Genomic DNA, 15,399 nt, shown 5'->3' on the forward strand with positions numbered 1-15,399 from the left:
CCCTCCCCTTCTTCCCTCAACTCTGGAGGCATCTGAAGAGATTCTTGCGGGCACTTTTCAATCGTATTTTCCACAAAGGTGAGTGGGCGCCGGCGTGGGTTCAGGGGATGTGGGCCTGTCCCCTTTCTTCTATCCCTGCCTTGATTCTCAGCCCCTCAGGAACCCAGGCCCTGACCCATCTCGCCTTTCCCCACAGACAAGCAAGCCAGCTGTGTAGGCACCCATGGCATGTGCATGCGCTGCTCCGTGGATCCCAAGAACCTGTGCTCAAGAGTTTCTTCCCACTTCTGCCGTCGCCCAAGCTTCCTGCTCGGGCAGGTAAACCACCTTGACTACTGCCTGCAGCGGGGCTCGGCGGGGGCGGAGCCGGCGGCCCCCCCGCCGCGGGCGAGTAAAGGAGAAGGCGGGCGGAGCGGGAGGCAAAAAGCCTACAGCACCCGGTATTCCCAGGCGGTCTCCCATCCAAGTACTAACCAGGCCCGACCCTGCTTAGCTTCCGAGATCAGACGAGATCGGGCGCGTTCAGGGTGGTATGGCCGTAGACGGGGGCGGGGGCCGACGGCTGCCTCTTGAGGCCCAGTTTCGCTGGCGCTGGCGCCTTAACGCCAGCCTGGCGGCCGGCCCGCCCCGGCAGGGCCCCCTCGCCCGCCCAGGCAGGGGGAACGGAGGTCTCGGGTATCGGGCGGCGGCGGAGGGTTTGGCGACCACCTCCCAGCCCAGGGCGGCCGTGACCCAGCAAACCCTTCGGCGCTTGGCGCCCCGCCCAAGATCCCGCACGTCGCTCACAGGGACGTGGCCCCGGAGGCTTCAGGCCCCGGGGCCCGTGGTCCCTTGGGCATCGGTCCTGCCCGCCCACGCGGAGCTAGGCGCAGCCCGGCCGCAGCCCGGGCCGGCCCTCCTGCCTGACAGCAGCCGGCCCGAAGCCACCGGGAGCCACCATTGAGTCGCCACGGCCCCTCAGCCCCGGCAAGGCCACCCTTGCCCCCACACCCCCCGCCGAGCTCAGGACCCCGCCCCTGGTGGCCGGCAGGCCCGGGGAAGCGGCCCCTGCCCTCGATCCCGCTCCAGCACCCAACCGCGGTGACACGCCAGAGGGGCGGGGTGGTGGTGGGGCGGGGCTTTTGTCGGAGGGAGCTGTGGAGGGACACACAGGCACACAGGTGGCGGCGCCGGGGCTGGGCGCCGGTGGGGGCGGCCAGGTGCAGGTCGAGGGGCTCGCGGGCCGAAAGGACGGCCACTGGGCCCGCGGCGGAGTCTGGGTCCGGGCCAGCCACCCCGGGAGCGTCTGGGGTGCGGCTGCCTTCCAGGGCCGCCTTCTGGCCGCCTGGCCGGCCGGGCCGGCGGGGAGCGCCCCCGCCGGCGCGCGCCGTGGTGGGAGGGGCCTGAGGAGGTGGGGCCTGCAGCGGGGCCCGGCGGGGGCGGAGCCGGCGGCCCCCGCCGCGGGCGAGTAAAGGAGAAGGCGGGCGGAGCGGGAGGCAAAAAGCCTACAGCACCCGGTATTCCCAGGCGGTCTCCCATCCAAGTACTAACCAGGCCCGACCCTGCTTAGCTTCCGAGATCAGACGAGATCGGGCGCGTTCAGGGTGGTATGGCCGTAGACGGGGGCGGGGGGCCGCGGGCGGCCTCTTGAGGCCCAGTTTCGCTGGCGCTGGCGCCTTAACGCCAGCCTGGCGGCCAGCCCGCCCCGACAGGGCCCCCTCGCCCGCCCAGGCAGGGGGAACGGAGGTCTCGGGTATCGGGCGGCGGCGGAGGGTTTGGCGACCACCTCCCAGCCCAGGGCGGCCGTGACCCAGCAAACCCTTCGGCGCTTGGCGCCCCGCCCAAGATCCCGCACGTCGCTCACAGGGACGTGGCCCCGGAGGCTTCAGGGCCCGGGGCCCGCGGTCCCTTGGGCATCGGCCCTGCCCGCCCACGCGGCGCTAGGCGCAGCCCGGCCGCAGCCCGGGCCGGCCCTCCTGCCCGACAGCAGCCGGCCCGAAGCCACCGGGAGCCACCATTGAGTCGCCACGGCCCCTCAGCCCCGGCAAGGCCACCCTTGCCCCCACACCCCCCGCCGAGCTCAGGACCCCGCCCCTGGTGGCCGGCAGGCCCGGGGAAGCGGCCCCTGCCCTCGATCCCGCTCCCGCACCCGGCCGCGGTGACACGCCACAGGGGCGGGGTGTGGGGGGGCTTTTGTCGGAGGGAGCTGTGGAGGGACACACCGGCACACAGGTGGCGGCGCCGGGGCTGGGCGCCGGTGGGGGCGGCCAGGTGCAGGTCGAGGGGCTCGCGGGCCGAAATGACGGCAACTGGGCCCATGGCGGAGTCTGGGTCTGGAGGGCTCTGAGCCTCCATCCGCTCTGGTGCCTCGGGTCTACCGGCCCGAAGCCTGGTAGCGCGACACCCCACCGGCCCACAGACGTAGCCTCCCCAGCTGTGCTCACAGCGAGTCCAACCGCAGCCTGCATCCCTCCACGGGACACTTGGATTACTCCCGCGATCCCCACGAGGTGCGGCACCCGCTGGCCGAATGGGCTGAGATCCTGCCCTTGCGGCGCCCTGTGGCCACCTCCGCCTCCCTCACGGTACTGGCCGAGGCCTCGGACCAGCGGGCCCCGGCTCCCAGCTCAGCGCTGCTCCTCCGCCCCTCTCACCTCCTGCCCGACGTCCAGGCTACCGAGCACCCTCCACCCCCGCCCACCTTCATGCCACTCAGCCGGAACCCGGGAGGCAATGCCAACTACCAGGTGTATCACAGTCTGGTGCTGAAGCGGCAACCGCAGGAGGGCCAAGCGCGGGCCAACTCGCTGCTACCTTCCACCTCGGCCTCCAGGCCCTCTCTGCACGGGAGCCAGACTGGGAAAATGAACTTACCAGCAGCAAATGGGGGCAGGGGCAGGGGGCGGCAGGGCATGGAGAGAGGAATAAAGAGCGCCAGAGTCCAGGAAACATTGGTGGTCTGTGGCTTGGAAGCGCCACTCCTTCTGCCAGCCTGGGTCCCTGCGCTTGGCTTCCTGCAATAAGAAGCCAGTGTCCCCTTCTTGGCCTGAGGGTCCCTTTGGTTTAGTGGCCACAGTTCTGCCAGCAGGCCCCTCCTGGTCCTATACCATGCACTAAGTACATCTGCAGCTGCAGACTCCAAACCCCTGGTCTCTGGGCACCTCCTCTGTGTCTCAGCTGTCCCTGTCCACAGAGAGCCTCATACAAGACGTTGCTTCCAAACTGGGAGATTCCACATCTGGGCAGGTCCAGCTCCAGGCCCAGTGAAGGGCATGAAGAAGGCTGAGGCTCTGGACTCCAGCCAGGCCTTCAGCAGGCCTCTGAGGCCGAGGTCTTCCTAGTCTCAAGAGGGGCCAAGAGACGCAATGTGTCATTTGAACAAGTGAGTCAGCGGGCGGTGAGCGAATGAATGACCGCTCGAGGGGATGTATGCCGGCCACCAGGCCCTGTTTGACTGTCCAGGCTCAGCTTACCTGACCCTGGTTACCAGGGAATGCCACTCTGGGCCCTCCTTTTCATCCCCCTCCCTCACTGTGACCTCACCACCTGCCACATTATGACCCAGTCTGGCTCCCAGTTAAAACTGGAGGGCAGAGGGCCCAGGCAGTCCTGGGACCAACGGCCATGGGTGAGCGAAACTACTACCGAGCCGAGCCGTTCACTGGCCCCATCCCCAGGAAATGCCAGGAGCAAGGATACTCAATTCTTCTGATCCCGGTCAGCTTCATCTTGCTCAACGTGGGGATCAACATGGTGACTATGGTCAGGGCAGGATCTGTGCAGCGCGGTTGGGGGAGCCCTGGGGTCTTGAAGGGGCTGAGGTGGGAGGGCTGCTGGGGTGTGACAGGACAAGGGTTGGATTTCAGGGCTCACCCTGCTCCCGGCCTCCCCCCTCCCCTTCTTCCCTCAACTCTGGAGGCATCTGAAGAGATTCTTGCAGGCACTTTTCAATCGTATTTTCCACAAAGGTGAGTGGGCGCCGGCGTGGGTTCAGGAGATGTGGGCCTGTCCCCTTTCTTCTATCCCTGCCTTGATTCTCAGCCCCTCAGGAACCCAGGCCCTGACCCATCTCGCCTTTCCCCACAGACAAGCAAGCCAGCTGTGTAGGCACCCATCGCATGTGCATGCGCTGCTCCGTGGATCCCAAGAACCTGCGCTCAAGAGTTTCTTCCCACTTCTGCCATCGCCCAAGCTTCCTGCTCGGGCAGGTAAACCACCTTGACTACTGCCTGCAGCGGGGCTCGGCGGGGGCGGAGCCGGCGGCCCCCCCGCCGCGGGCGAGTAAAGGAGAAGGCGGGCGGAGCGGGAGGCAAAAAGCCTACAGCACCCGGTATTCCCAGGCGGTCTTCCATCCAAGTACTAACCAGGCCCGACCCTGCTTAGCTTCCGAGATCAGACGAGATCGGGCGCGTTCAGGGTGGTATGGCCGTAGACGGGGGCGGGGGGCCGCGGGCGGCCTCTTGAGGCCCAGTTTCGCTGGCGCTGGCGCCTTAACGCCAGCCTGGCGGCCAGCCCGCCCAGGCAGGGCCCCCTCGCCCGCCCAGGCAGGGGGAACGGAGGTCCCGGGTATCGGGCGGCGGCGGAGGGTTTGGCGACCACCTCCCAGCCCAGGGCGGCCGTGACCCAGCAAACCCTTCGGCGCATGGCGCCCCGCCCAAGATCCCGCACGTCGCTCACAGGGACGTGGCCCCGGAGGCTTCAGGGCCCGGGGCCCGCGGTCCCTTGGGCATCGGTCCTGCCCGCCCACGCGGCGCTAGGCGCAGCCCGGCCGCAGCCCGGGCCGGCCCTCCTGCCCGACAGCAGCCGGCCCGAAGCCACCGGGAGCCACCATTGAGTCGCCACGGCCCCTCTGCCCCGGCAAGGCCACCCTTGCCCCCACACCCCCCGCCGAGCTCAGGACCCCGCCCCTGGTGGCCGGCAGGCCCGGGGAAGCGGCCCCTGCCCTCGATCCCGCTCCCGCACCCAACCGCGGTGACACGCCAGAGGGGCGGGGTGGTGGTGGGGCGGGGCTTTTGTCGGAGGGAGCTGTGGAGGGACACACAGGCACACAGGTGGCGGCGCCGGGGCTGGGCGCCGGTGGGGGCGGCCAGGTGCAGGTCGAGGGGCTCGCGGGCCGAAAGGACGGCCACTGGGCCCGCGGCGGAGTCTGGGTCTGGGCCAGCCACCCCGGGAGCGTCTGGGGTGCGGCTGCCTTCCAGGGCCGCCTTCTGGCCGCCTGGCCGGCCGGGCCGGCGGGGAGCGCCCCCGCCGGCGCGCGCCGTGGTGGGAGGGGCCTGAGGAGGTGGGTCCTGCAGCGGGGCCCGGCGGGGGCGGAGCCGGCGGCCCCCGCCGCGGGCGAGTAAAGGAGAAGGCGGGCGGAGCGGGAGGCAAAAAGCCTACAGCACCCGGTATTCCCAGGCGGTCTCCCATCCAAGTACTAACCAGGCCCGACCCTGCTTAGCTTCCGAGATCAGACGAGATCGGGCGCGTTCAGGGTGGTATGGCCGTAGACGGGGGCGGGGGCCGACGGCTGCCTCTTGAGGCCCAGTTTCGCTGGCGCTGGCGCCTTAACGCCAGCCTGGCGGCCGGCCCGCCCCGGCAGGGCCCCCTCGCCCGCCCAGGCAGGGGGAACGGAGGTCTCGGGTATCGGGCGGCGGCGGAGGGTTTGGCGACCACCTCCCAGCCCAGGGCGGCCGTGACCCAGCAAACCCTTCGGCGCTTGGCGCCCCGCCCAAGATCCCGCACGTCGCTCACAGGGACGTGGCCCCGGAGGCTTCAGGGCCCGGGGCCCGCGGTCCCTTGGGCATCGGTCCTGCCCGCCCACGCGGCGCTAGGCGCAGCCCGGCCGCAGCCCGGGCCGGCCCTCCTGCCCGACAGCAGCCGGCCCGAAGCCACCGGGAGCCACCATTGAGTCGCCACGGCCCCTCTGCCCCGGCAAGGCCACCCTTGCCCCCACACCCCCCGCCGAGCTCAGGACCCCGCCCCTGGTGGCCGGCAGGCCCGGGGAAGCGGCCCCTGCCCTCGATCCCGCTCCCGCACCCAACCGCGGTGACACGCCAGAGGGGCGGGGTGGTGGTGGGGCGGGGCTTTTGTCGGAGGGAGCTGTGGAGGGACACACAGGCACACAGGTGGCGGCGCCGGGGCTGGGCGCCGGTGGGGGCGGCCAGGTGCAGGTCGAGGGGCTCGCGGGCCGAAAGGACGGCCACTGGGCCCGCGGCGGAGTCTGGGTCCGGGCCAGCCACCCCGGGAGCGTCTGGGGTGCGGCTGCCTTCCAGGGCCGCCTTCTGGCCGCCTGGCCGGCCGGGCCGGCGGGGAGCGCCCCCGCCGGCGCGCGCCGTGGTGGGAGGGGCCTGAGGAGGTGGGGCCTGCAGCGGGGCCCGGCGGGGGCGGAGCCGGCGGCCCCCGCCGCGGGCGAGTAAAGGAGAAGGCGGGCGGAGCGGGAGGCAAAAAGCCTACAGCACCCGGTATTCCCCGGCGGTCTCCCATCCAAGTACTAACCAGGCCCGACCCTGCTTAGCTTCCGAGATCAGACGAGATCGGGCGCGTTCAGGGTGGTATGGCCGTAGACGGGGGCGGGGGCCGACGGCTGCCTCTTGAGGCCCAGCTTCGCTGGCGCTGGCGCCTTAACGCCAGCCTGGCGGCCAGCCCGCCCCGACAGGGCCCCCTCGCCCGCCCAGGCAGGGGGAACGGAGGTCTCGGGTATCGGGCGGCGGCAGAGGGTTTGGCGACCACCTCCCAGCCCAGGGCGGCCGTGACCCAGCAAACCCTTCGGCGCTTGGCGCCCCGCCCAAGATCCCGCACGTCGCTCACAGGGACGTGGCCCCGGAGGCTTCAGGGCCCGGGGCCCGCGGTCCCTTGGGCATCGGCCCTGCCCGCCCACGCGGCGCTAGGCGCAGCCCGGCCGCAGCCCGGGCCGGCCCTCCTGCCCGACAGCAGCCGGCCCGAAGCCACCGGGAGCCACCATTGAGTCGCCACGGCCCCTCAGCCCCGGCAAGGCCACCCTTGCCCCCACACCCCCCGCCGAGCTCAGGACCCCGCCCCTGGTGGCCGGCAGGCCCGGGGAAGCGGCCCCTGCCCTCGATCCCGCTCCCGCACCCGGCCGCGGTGACACGCCACAGGGGCGGGGTGTGGGGGGGCTTTTGTCGGAGGGAGCTGTGGAGGGACACACCGGCACACAGGTGGCGGCGCCGGGGCTGGGCGCCGGTGGGGGCGGCCAGGTGCAGGTCGAGGGGCTCGCGGGCCGAAATGACGGCAACTGGGCCCATGGCGGAGTCTGGGTCTGGAGGGCTCTGAGCCTCCATCCGCTCTGGTGCCTCGGGTCTACCGGCCCGAAGCCTGGTAGCGCGACACCCCACCGGCCCACAGACGTAGCCTCCCCAGCTGTGCTCACAGCGAGTCCAACCGCAGCCTGCATCCCTCCACGGGACACTTGGATTACTCCCGCGATCCCCACGAGGTGCGGCACCCGCTGGCCGAATGGGCTGAGATCCTGCCCTTGCGGCGCCCTGTGGCCACCTCCGCCTCCCTCACGGTACTGGCCGAGGCCTCGGACCAGCGGGCCCCGGCTCCCAGCTCAGCGCTGCTCCTCCGCCCCTCTCACCTCCTGCCCGACGTCCAGGCTACCGAGCACCCTCCACCCCCGCCCACCTTCATGCCACTCAGCCGGAACCCGGGAGGCAATGCCAACTACCAGGTGTATCACAGTCTGGTGCTGAAGCGGCAACCGCAGGAGGGCCAAGCGCGGGCCAACTCGCTGCTACCTTCCACCTCGGCCTCCAGGCCCTCTCTGCACGGGAGCCAGACTGGGAAAATGAACTTACCAGCAGCAAATGGGGGCAGGGGCAGGGGGCAGCAGGGCATGGAGAGAGGAATAAAGAGCGCCAGAGTCCAGGAAACATTGGTGGTCTGTGGCTTGGAAGCGCCACTCCTTCTGCCAGCCTGGGTCCCTGCGCTTGGCTTCCTGCAATAAGAAGCCAGTGTCCCCTTCTTGGCCTGAGGGTCCCTTTGGTTTAGTGGCCACAGTTCTGCCAGCAGGCCCCTCCTGGTCCTATACCATGCACTAAGTACATCTGCAGCTGCAGACTCCAAACCCCTGGTCTCTGGGCACCTCCTCTGTGTCTCAGCTGTCCCTGTCCACAGAGAGCCTCATACAAGACGTTGCTTCCAAACTGGGAGATTCCACATCTGGGCAGGTCCAGCTCCAGGCCCAGTGAAGGGCATGAAGAAGGCTGAGGCTCTGGACTCCAGCCAGGCCTTCAGCAGGCCTCTGAGGCCGAGGTCTTCCTAGTCTCAAGAGGGGCCAAGAGACGCAATGTGTCATTTGAACAAGTGAGTCAGCGGGCGGTGAGCGAATGAATGACCGCTCGAGGGGATGTATGCCGGCCACCAGGCCCTGTTTGACTGTCCAGGCTCAGCTTACCTGACCCTGGTTACCAGGGAATGCCACTCTGGGCCCTCCTTTTCATCCCCCTCCCTCACTGTGACCTCACCACCTGCCCCATTATGACCCAGTCTGGCTCCCAGTTAAAACTGGAGGGCAGAGGGCCCAGGCAGTCCTGGGACCAACGGCCATGGGTGAGCGAAACTACTACCGAGCCGAGCCGTTCACTGGCCCCATCCCCAGGAAATGCCAGGAGCAAGGATACTCAATTCTTCTGATCCCGGTCAGCTTCATCTTGCTCAACGTGGGGATCAACATGGTGACTATGGTCAGGGCAGGATCTGTGCAGCGCGGTTGGGGGAGCCCTGGGGTCTTGAAGGGGCTGAGGTGGGAGGGCTGCTGGGGTGTGACAGGACAAGGGTTGGATTTCAGGGCTCACCCTGCTCCCGGCCTCCCCCCTCCCCTTCTTCCCTCAACTCTGGAGGCATCTGAAGAGATTCTTGCGGGCACTTTTCAATCGTATTTTCCACAAAGGTGAGTGGGCGCCGGCGTGGGTTCAGGAGATGTGGGCCTGTCCCCTTTCTTCTATCCCTGCCTTGATTCTCAGCCCCTCAGGAACCCAGGCCCTGACCCATCTCGCCTTTCCCCACAGACAAGCAAGCCAGCTGTGTAGGCACCCATCGCATGTGCATGCGCTGCTCCGTGGATCCCAAGAACCTGCGCTCAAGAGTTTCTTCCCACTTCTGCCATCGCCCAAGCTTCCTGCTCGGGCAGGTAAACCACCTTGACTACTGCCTGCAGCGGGGCTCGGCGGGGGCGGAGCCGGCGGCCCCCCCGCCGCGGGCGAGTAAAGGAGAAGGCGGGCGGAGCGGGAGGCAAAAAGCCTACAGCACCCGGTATTCCCAGGCGGTCTTCCATCCAAGTACTAACCAGGCCCGACCCTGCTTAGCTTCCGAGATCAGACGAGATCGGGCGCGTTCAGGGTGGTATGGCCGTAGACGGGGGCGGGGGGCCGCGGGCGGCCTCTTGAGGCCCAGTTTCGCTGGCGCTGGCGCCTTAACGCCAGCCTGGCGGCCAGCCCGCCCAGGCAGGGCCCCCTCGCCCGCCCAGGCAGGGGGAACGGAGGTCCCGGGTATCGGGCGGCGGCGGAGGGTTTGGCGACCACCTCCCAGCCCAGGGCGGCCGTGACCCAGCAAACCCTTCGGCGCTTGGCGCCCCGCCCAAGATCCCGCACGTCGCTCACAGGGACGTGGCCCCGGAGGCTTCAGGGCCCGGGGCCCGCGGTCCCTTGGGCATCGGTCCTGCCCGCCCACGCGGCGCTAGGCGCAGCCCGGCCGCAGCCCGGGCCGGCCCTCCTGCCCGACAGCAGCCGGCCCGAAGCCACCGGGAGCCACCATTGAGTCGCCACGGCCCCTCTGCCCCGGCAAGGCCACCCTTGCCCCCACACCCCCCGCCGAGCTCAGGACCCCGCCCCTGGTGGCCGGCAGGCCCGGGGAAGCGGCCCCTGCCCTCGATCCCGCTCCCGCACCCAACCGCGGTGACACGCCAGAGGGGCGGGGTGGTGGTGGGGCGGGGCTTTTGTCGGAGGGATCTGTGGAGGGACACACAGGCACACAGGTGGCGGCGCCGGGGCTGGGCGCCGGTGGGGGCGGCCAGGTGCAGGTCGAGGGGCTCGCGGGCCGAAAGGACGGCCACTGGGCCCGCGGCGGAGTCTGGGTCCGGGCCAGCCACCCCGGGAGCGTCTGGGGTGCGGCTGCCTTCCAGGGCCGCCTTCTGGCCGCCTGGCCGGCCGGGCCGGCGGGGAGCGCCCCCGCCGGCGCGCGCCGTGGTGGGAGGGGCCTGAGGAGGTGGGGCCTGCAGCGGGGCCCGGCGGGGGCGGAGCCGGCGGCCCCCGCCGCGTGCGAGTAAAGGAGAAGGCGGGCGGAGCGGGAGGCAAAAAGCCTACAGCACCCGGTATTCCCAGGCGGTCTCCCATCCAAGTACTAACCAGGCCCGACCCTGCTTAGCTTCCGAGATCAGACGAGATCGGGCGCGTTCAGGGTGGTATGGCCGTAGACGGGGGCGGGGGCCGACGGCTGCCTCTTGAGGCCCAGTTTCGCTGGCGCTGGCGCCTTAACGCCAGCCTGGCGGCCGGCCCGCCCCGACAGGGCCCCCTCGCCCGCCCAGGCAGGGGGAACGGAGGTCTCGGGTATCGGGCGGCGGCGGAGGGTTTGGCGACCACCTCCCAGCCCAGGGCGGCCGTGACCCAGCAAACCCTTCGGCGCTTGGCGCCCCGCCCAAGATCCCGCACGTCGCTCACAGGGACGTGGCCCCGGAGGCTTCAGGGCCCGGGGCCCGCGGTCCCTTGGGCATCGGCCCTGCCCGCCCACGCGGCGCTAGGCGCAGCCCGGCCGCAGCCCGGGCCGGCCCTCCTGCCCGACAGCAGCCGGCCCGAAGCCACCGGGAGCCACCATTGAGTCGCCACGGCCCCTCAGCCCCGGCAAGGCCACCCTTGCCCCCACACCCCCCGCCGAGCTCAGGACCCCGCCCCTGGTGGCCGGCAGGCCCGGGGAAGCGGCCCCTGCCCTCGATCCCGCTCCCGCACCCAACCGCGGTGACACGCCAGAGGGGCGGGGTGGTGGTGGGGCGGGGCTTTTGTCGGAGGGAGCTGTGGAGGGACACACAGGCACACAGGTGGCGGCGCCGGGGCTGGGCGCCGGTGGGGGCGGCCAGGTGCAGGTCGAGGGGCTCGCGGGCCAAAAGGACAGCAACTGGGCCCATGGCGGAGTCTGGGTCTGGAGGGCTCTGAGCCTCCATCCGCTCTGGTGCCTCGGGTCTACCGGCCCGACGCCTGGTAGCGCGACACCCCACCGGCCCACAGACGTAGCCTCCCCAGCTGTGCTCACAGCGAGTCCAACCGCAGCCTGCATCCCTCCACGGGACACTTGGATTACTCCCGCGATCCCCACGAGGTGCGGCACCCGCTGGCCGAATGGGCTGAGATCCTGCCCTTGCGGCGCCCTGTGGCCACCTCCGCCTCCCTCACGGTACTGGCCGAGGCCTCGGACCAGCGGGCCCCGGCTCCCAGCTCAGCGCTGCTCCTCCGCCCCTCTCACCTCCTGCCCGACGTCCAGGCTACCGAGCACCCTCCACCCCCGCCCACCTTCATGCCACTCAGCCGGAACCCGGGAGGCAATGCCAACTACCAGGTGTATGACAGTCTGGTGCTGAAGCGGCAACCGCAGGAGGGCCAAGCGCGGGCCAACTCGCTGCTACCTTCCACCTCGGCCTCCAGGCCCTCTCTGCATGGGAGCCAGACTGGGAAAATGAACTTACCAGCAGCAAATGGGGGCAGGGGCAGGGGGCGGCAGGGCATGGAGAGAGGAATAAAGAGCTCCAGAGTCCAGGAAACATTGGTGGTCTGTGGCTTGGAAGCGCCACTCCTTCTGCCAGCCTGGGTCCCTGCGCTTGGCTTCCTGCAATAAGAAGCCAGTGTCCCCTTCTTGGCCTGAGGGTCCCTTTGGTTTAGTGGCCACAGTTCTGCCAGCAGGCCCCTCCTGGTCCTATACCATGCACTAAGTACATCTGCAGCTGCAGACTCCAAACCCCTGGTCTCTGGGCACCTCCTCTGTGTCTCAGCTGTCCCTGTCCACAGAGAGCCTCATACAAGACGTTGCTTCCAAACTGGGAGGTTCCACATCTGGGCAGGTCCAGCTCCAGGCCCAGTGAAGGGCATGAAGAAGGCTGAGGCTCTGGACTCCAGCCAGGCCTTCAGCAGGCCTCTGAGGCCAAGGTCTTCCTAGTCTCAAGAGGGGCCAAGAGACGCAATGTGTCATTTGAACAAGTGAGTCAGCGGGCGGTGAGCGAATGAGTGACCGCTCGAGGGGATGTATGCCGGCCACCGGGCCCTGTTTGACTGTCCAGGCTCAGCTTACCTGACCCTGGTTACCAGGGAATGCCACTCTGGGCCCTCCTTTTCATCCCCCTCCCTCACTGTGACCTCACCACCTGCCCCATTATGACCCAGTCTGGCTCCCAGTTAAAACTGGAGGGCAGAGGGCCCAGGCAGTCCTGGGACCAACGGCCATGGGTGAGCGAAACTACTACCGAGCCGAGCCGTTCACTGGCCCCATCCCCAGGAAATGCCAGGAGCAAGGATACTCAATTCTTCTGATCCCGGTCAGCTTCATCTTGCTCAACGTGGGGATCAACATGGTGACTATGGTCAGGGCAGGATCTGTGCAGCGCGGTTGGGGGAGCCCTGGGGTCTTGAAGGGGCTGAGGTGGGAGGGCTGCTGGGGTGTGACAGGACAAGGGTTGGATTTCAGGGCTCACCCTGCTCCCGGCCTCCCCCCTCCCCTTCTTCCCTCAACTCTGGAGGCATCTGAAGAGATTCTTGCGGGCACTTTTCAATCGTATTTTCCACAAAGGTGAGTGGGCGCCGGCGTGGGTTCAGGGGATGTGGGCCTGTCCCCTTTCTTCTATCCCTGCCTTGATTCTCAGCCCCTCAGGAACCCAGGCCCTGACCCATCTCGCCTTTCCCCACAGACAAGCAAGCCAGCTGTGTAGGCACCCATGGCATGTGCATGCGCTGCTCCGTGGATCCCAAGAACCTGTGCTCAAGAGTTTCTTCCCACTTCTGCCGTCGCCCAAGCTTCCTGCTCGGGCAGGTAAACCACCTTGACTACTGCCTGCAGCGGGGCTCGGCGGGGGCGGAGCCGGCGGCCCCCCCGCCGCGGGCGAGTAAAGGAGAAGGCGGGCGGAGCGGGAGGCAAAAAGCCTACAGCACCCGGTATTCCCAGGCGGTCTCCCATCCAAGTACTAACCAGGCCCGACCCTGCTTAGCTTCCGAGATCAGACGAGATCGGGCGCGTTCAGGGTGGTATGGCCGTAGACGGGGGCGGGGGCCGACGGCTGCCTCTTGAGGCCCAGTTTCGCTGGCGCTGGCGCCTTAACGCCAGCCTGGCGGCCGGCCCGCCCCGGCAGGGCCCCCTCGCCCGCCCAGGCAGGGGGAACGGAGGTCTCGGGTATCGGGCGGCGGCGGAGGGTTTGGCGACCACCTCCCAGCCCAGGGCGGCCGTGACCCAGCAAACCCTTCGGCGCTTGGCGCCCCGCCCAAGATCCCGCACGTCGCTCACAGGGACGTGGCCCCGGAGGCTTCAAGCCCCGGCGCCCGTGGTCCCTTGGGCATCGGTCCTGCCCGCCCACGCGGAGCTAGGCGCAGCCCGGCCGCAGCCCGGGCCGGCCCTCCTGCCTGACAGCAGCCGGCCCGAAGCCACCGGGAGCCACCATTGAGTCGCCACGGCCCCTCAGCCCCGGCAAGGCCACCCTTGCCCCCACACCCCCCGCCGAGCTCAGGACCCCGCCCCTGGTGGCCGGCAGGCCCGGGGAAGCGGCCCCTGCCCTCGATCCCGCTCCAGCACCCAACCGCGGTGACACGCCAGAGGGGCGGGGTGGTGGTGGGGCGGGGCTTTTGTCGGAGGGAGCTGTGGAGGGACACACCGGCACACAGATGGCGGCGCCGGGGCTAGGCGCCGGTGGGGGCGGCCAGGTGCAGGTCGAGGGGCTCGCGGGCCGAAAGGACGGCCACTGGGCCCGCGGCGGAGTCTGGGTCTGGGCCAGCCACCCCGGGAGCGTCTGGGGTGCGGCTGCCTTCCAGGGCCGCCTTCTGGCCGCCTGGCCGGCCGGGCCGGCGGGGAGCGCCCCCGCCGGCGCGCGCCGTGGTGGGAGGGGCCTGAGGAGGTGGGTCCTGCAGCGGGGCCCGGCGGGGGCGGAGCCGGCGGCCCCCGCCGCGGGCGAGTAAAGGAGAAGGCGGGCGGAGCGGGAGGCAAAAAGCCTACAGCACCCGGTATTCCCAGGCGGTCTCCCATCCAAGTACTAACCAGGCCCGACCCTGCTTAGCTTCCGAGATCAGACGAGATCGGGCGCGTTCAGGGTGGTATGGCCGTAGACGGGGGCGGGGGGCCGCGGGCGGCCTCTTGAGGCCCGGTTTCGCTGGCGCTGGCGCCTTAACGCCAGCCTGGCGGCCGGCCCGCCCCGGCAGGGCCCCCTCGCCCGCCCAGGAAGGGGGAACGGAGGTCTCGGGTATCGGGCGGCGGCGGAGGGTTTGGCGACCACCTCCCAGCCCAGGGCGGCCGTGACCCAGCAAACCCTTCGGCGCTTGGCGCCCCGCCCAAGATCCCGCACGTCGCTCACAGGGACGTGGCCCCGGAGGCTTCAGGGCCCGGGGCCCGCGGTCCCTTGGGCATCGGTCCTGCCCGCCCACGCGGCGCTAGGCGCAGCCCGGCCGCAGCCCGGGCCGGCCCTCCTGCCCGACAGCAGCCGGCCCGAAGCCACCGGGAGCCACCATTGAGTCGCCACGGCCCCTCTGCCCCGGCAAGGCCACCCTTGCCCCCACACCCCCCGCCGAGCTCAGGACCCCGCCCCTGGTGGCCGGCAGGCCCGGGGAAGCGGCCCCTGCCCTCGATCCCGCTCCCGCACCCAACCGCGGTGACACGCCAGAGGGGCGGGGTGGTGGTGGGGCGGGGCTTTTGTCGGAGGGAGCTGTGGAGGGACACACAGGCACACAGGTGGCGGCGCCGGGGCTGGGCGCCGGTGGGGGCGGCCAGGTGCAGGTCGAGGGGCTCGCGGGCCAAAAGGACAGCAACTGGGCCCATGGCGGAGTCTGGGTCTGGAGGGCTCTGAGCCTCCATCCGCTCTGGTGCCTCGGGTCTACCGGCCCGACGCCTGGTAGCGCGACACCCCACCGGCCCACAGACGTAGCCTCCCCAGCTGTGCTCACAGCGAGTCCAACCGCAGCCTGCATCCCTCCACGGGACACTTGGATTACTCCCGCGATCCCCACGAGGTGCGGCACCCGCTGGCCGAATGGGCTGAGATCCTGCCCTTGCGGCGCCCTGTGGCCACCTCCGCCTCCCTCACGGTACTGGCCGAGGCCTCGGACCAGCGGGCCCCGGCTCCCAGCTCAGCGCTGCTCCTCCGCCCCTCTCACCTCCTGCCCGACGTCCAGGCTACCGAGCACCCTCCACCCCCGCCCACCTTCATGCCACTCAGCCGGAACCCGGGAGGCAATGCCAACTACC

The 15,399-nt window shown here is 70.0% G+C and overlaps 9 non-coding genes across 9 annotated transcripts; all 9 read right to left on the bottom strand.

Annotated features, from left to right (window-relative positions):
• Positions 1 to 425: 425 nt before the first annotated feature.
• On the bottom strand, positions 426 to 544 carry LOC137214097 (5S ribosomal RNA). Its single transcript, XR_010938714.1, has one exon. It is a non-coding gene; the product is annotated as a 5S ribosomal RNA (ribosomal RNA).
• A 937-nt stretch (positions 545 to 1,481) lies between these two features.
• LOC137214099 (5S ribosomal RNA) lies at positions 1,482 to 1,600 on the bottom strand. The gene has a single exon (XR_010938716.1). It is a non-coding gene; the product is annotated as a 5S ribosomal RNA (ribosomal RNA).
• Positions 1,601 to 4,294: 2,694 nt separating this feature from the next.
• On the bottom strand, positions 4,295 to 4,413 carry LOC137213557 (5S ribosomal RNA). Its single transcript, XR_010938193.1, has one exon. It is a non-coding gene; the product is annotated as a 5S ribosomal RNA (ribosomal RNA).
• A 938-nt stretch (positions 4,414 to 5,351) lies between these two features.
• On the bottom strand, positions 5,352 to 5,470 carry LOC137214100 (5S ribosomal RNA). Its single transcript, XR_010938717.1, has one exon. It is a non-coding gene; the product is annotated as a 5S ribosomal RNA (ribosomal RNA).
• A 937-nt stretch (positions 5,471 to 6,407) lies between these two features.
• LOC137213545 (5S ribosomal RNA) lies at positions 6,408 to 6,526 on the bottom strand. The gene has a single exon (XR_010938181.1). It is a non-coding gene; the product is annotated as a 5S ribosomal RNA (ribosomal RNA).
• Positions 6,527 to 9,219: 2,693 nt separating this feature from the next.
• LOC137213559 (5S ribosomal RNA) lies at positions 9,220 to 9,338 on the bottom strand. The gene has a single exon (XR_010938195.1). It is a non-coding gene; the product is annotated as a 5S ribosomal RNA (ribosomal RNA).
• A 938-nt stretch (positions 9,339 to 10,276) lies between these two features.
• Positions 10,277 to 10,395, bottom strand: LOC137214101 (5S ribosomal RNA). Its single transcript, XR_010938719.1, has one exon. It is a non-coding gene; the product is annotated as a 5S ribosomal RNA (ribosomal RNA).
• A 2,699-nt stretch (positions 10,396 to 13,094) lies between these two features.
• LOC137214102 (5S ribosomal RNA) lies at positions 13,095 to 13,213 on the bottom strand. Its single transcript, XR_010938720.1, has one exon. It is a non-coding gene; the product is annotated as a 5S ribosomal RNA (ribosomal RNA).
• A 937-nt stretch (positions 13,214 to 14,150) lies between these two features.
• LOC137214103 (5S ribosomal RNA) lies at positions 14,151 to 14,269 on the bottom strand. The gene has a single exon (XR_010938721.1). It is a non-coding gene; the product is annotated as a 5S ribosomal RNA (ribosomal RNA).
• Positions 14,270 to 15,399: the final 1,130 nt, after the last annotated feature.

The sequence above is a fragment of the Pseudorca crassidens genome, chromosome 19 (genome assembly GCF_039906515.1).
Source record: "Pseudorca crassidens isolate mPseCra1 chromosome 19, mPseCra1.hap1, whole genome shotgun sequence".
In the NCBI taxonomy this organism is placed as follows: domain Eukaryota; kingdom Metazoa; phylum Chordata; class Mammalia; order Artiodactyla; family Delphinidae; genus Pseudorca; species Pseudorca crassidens.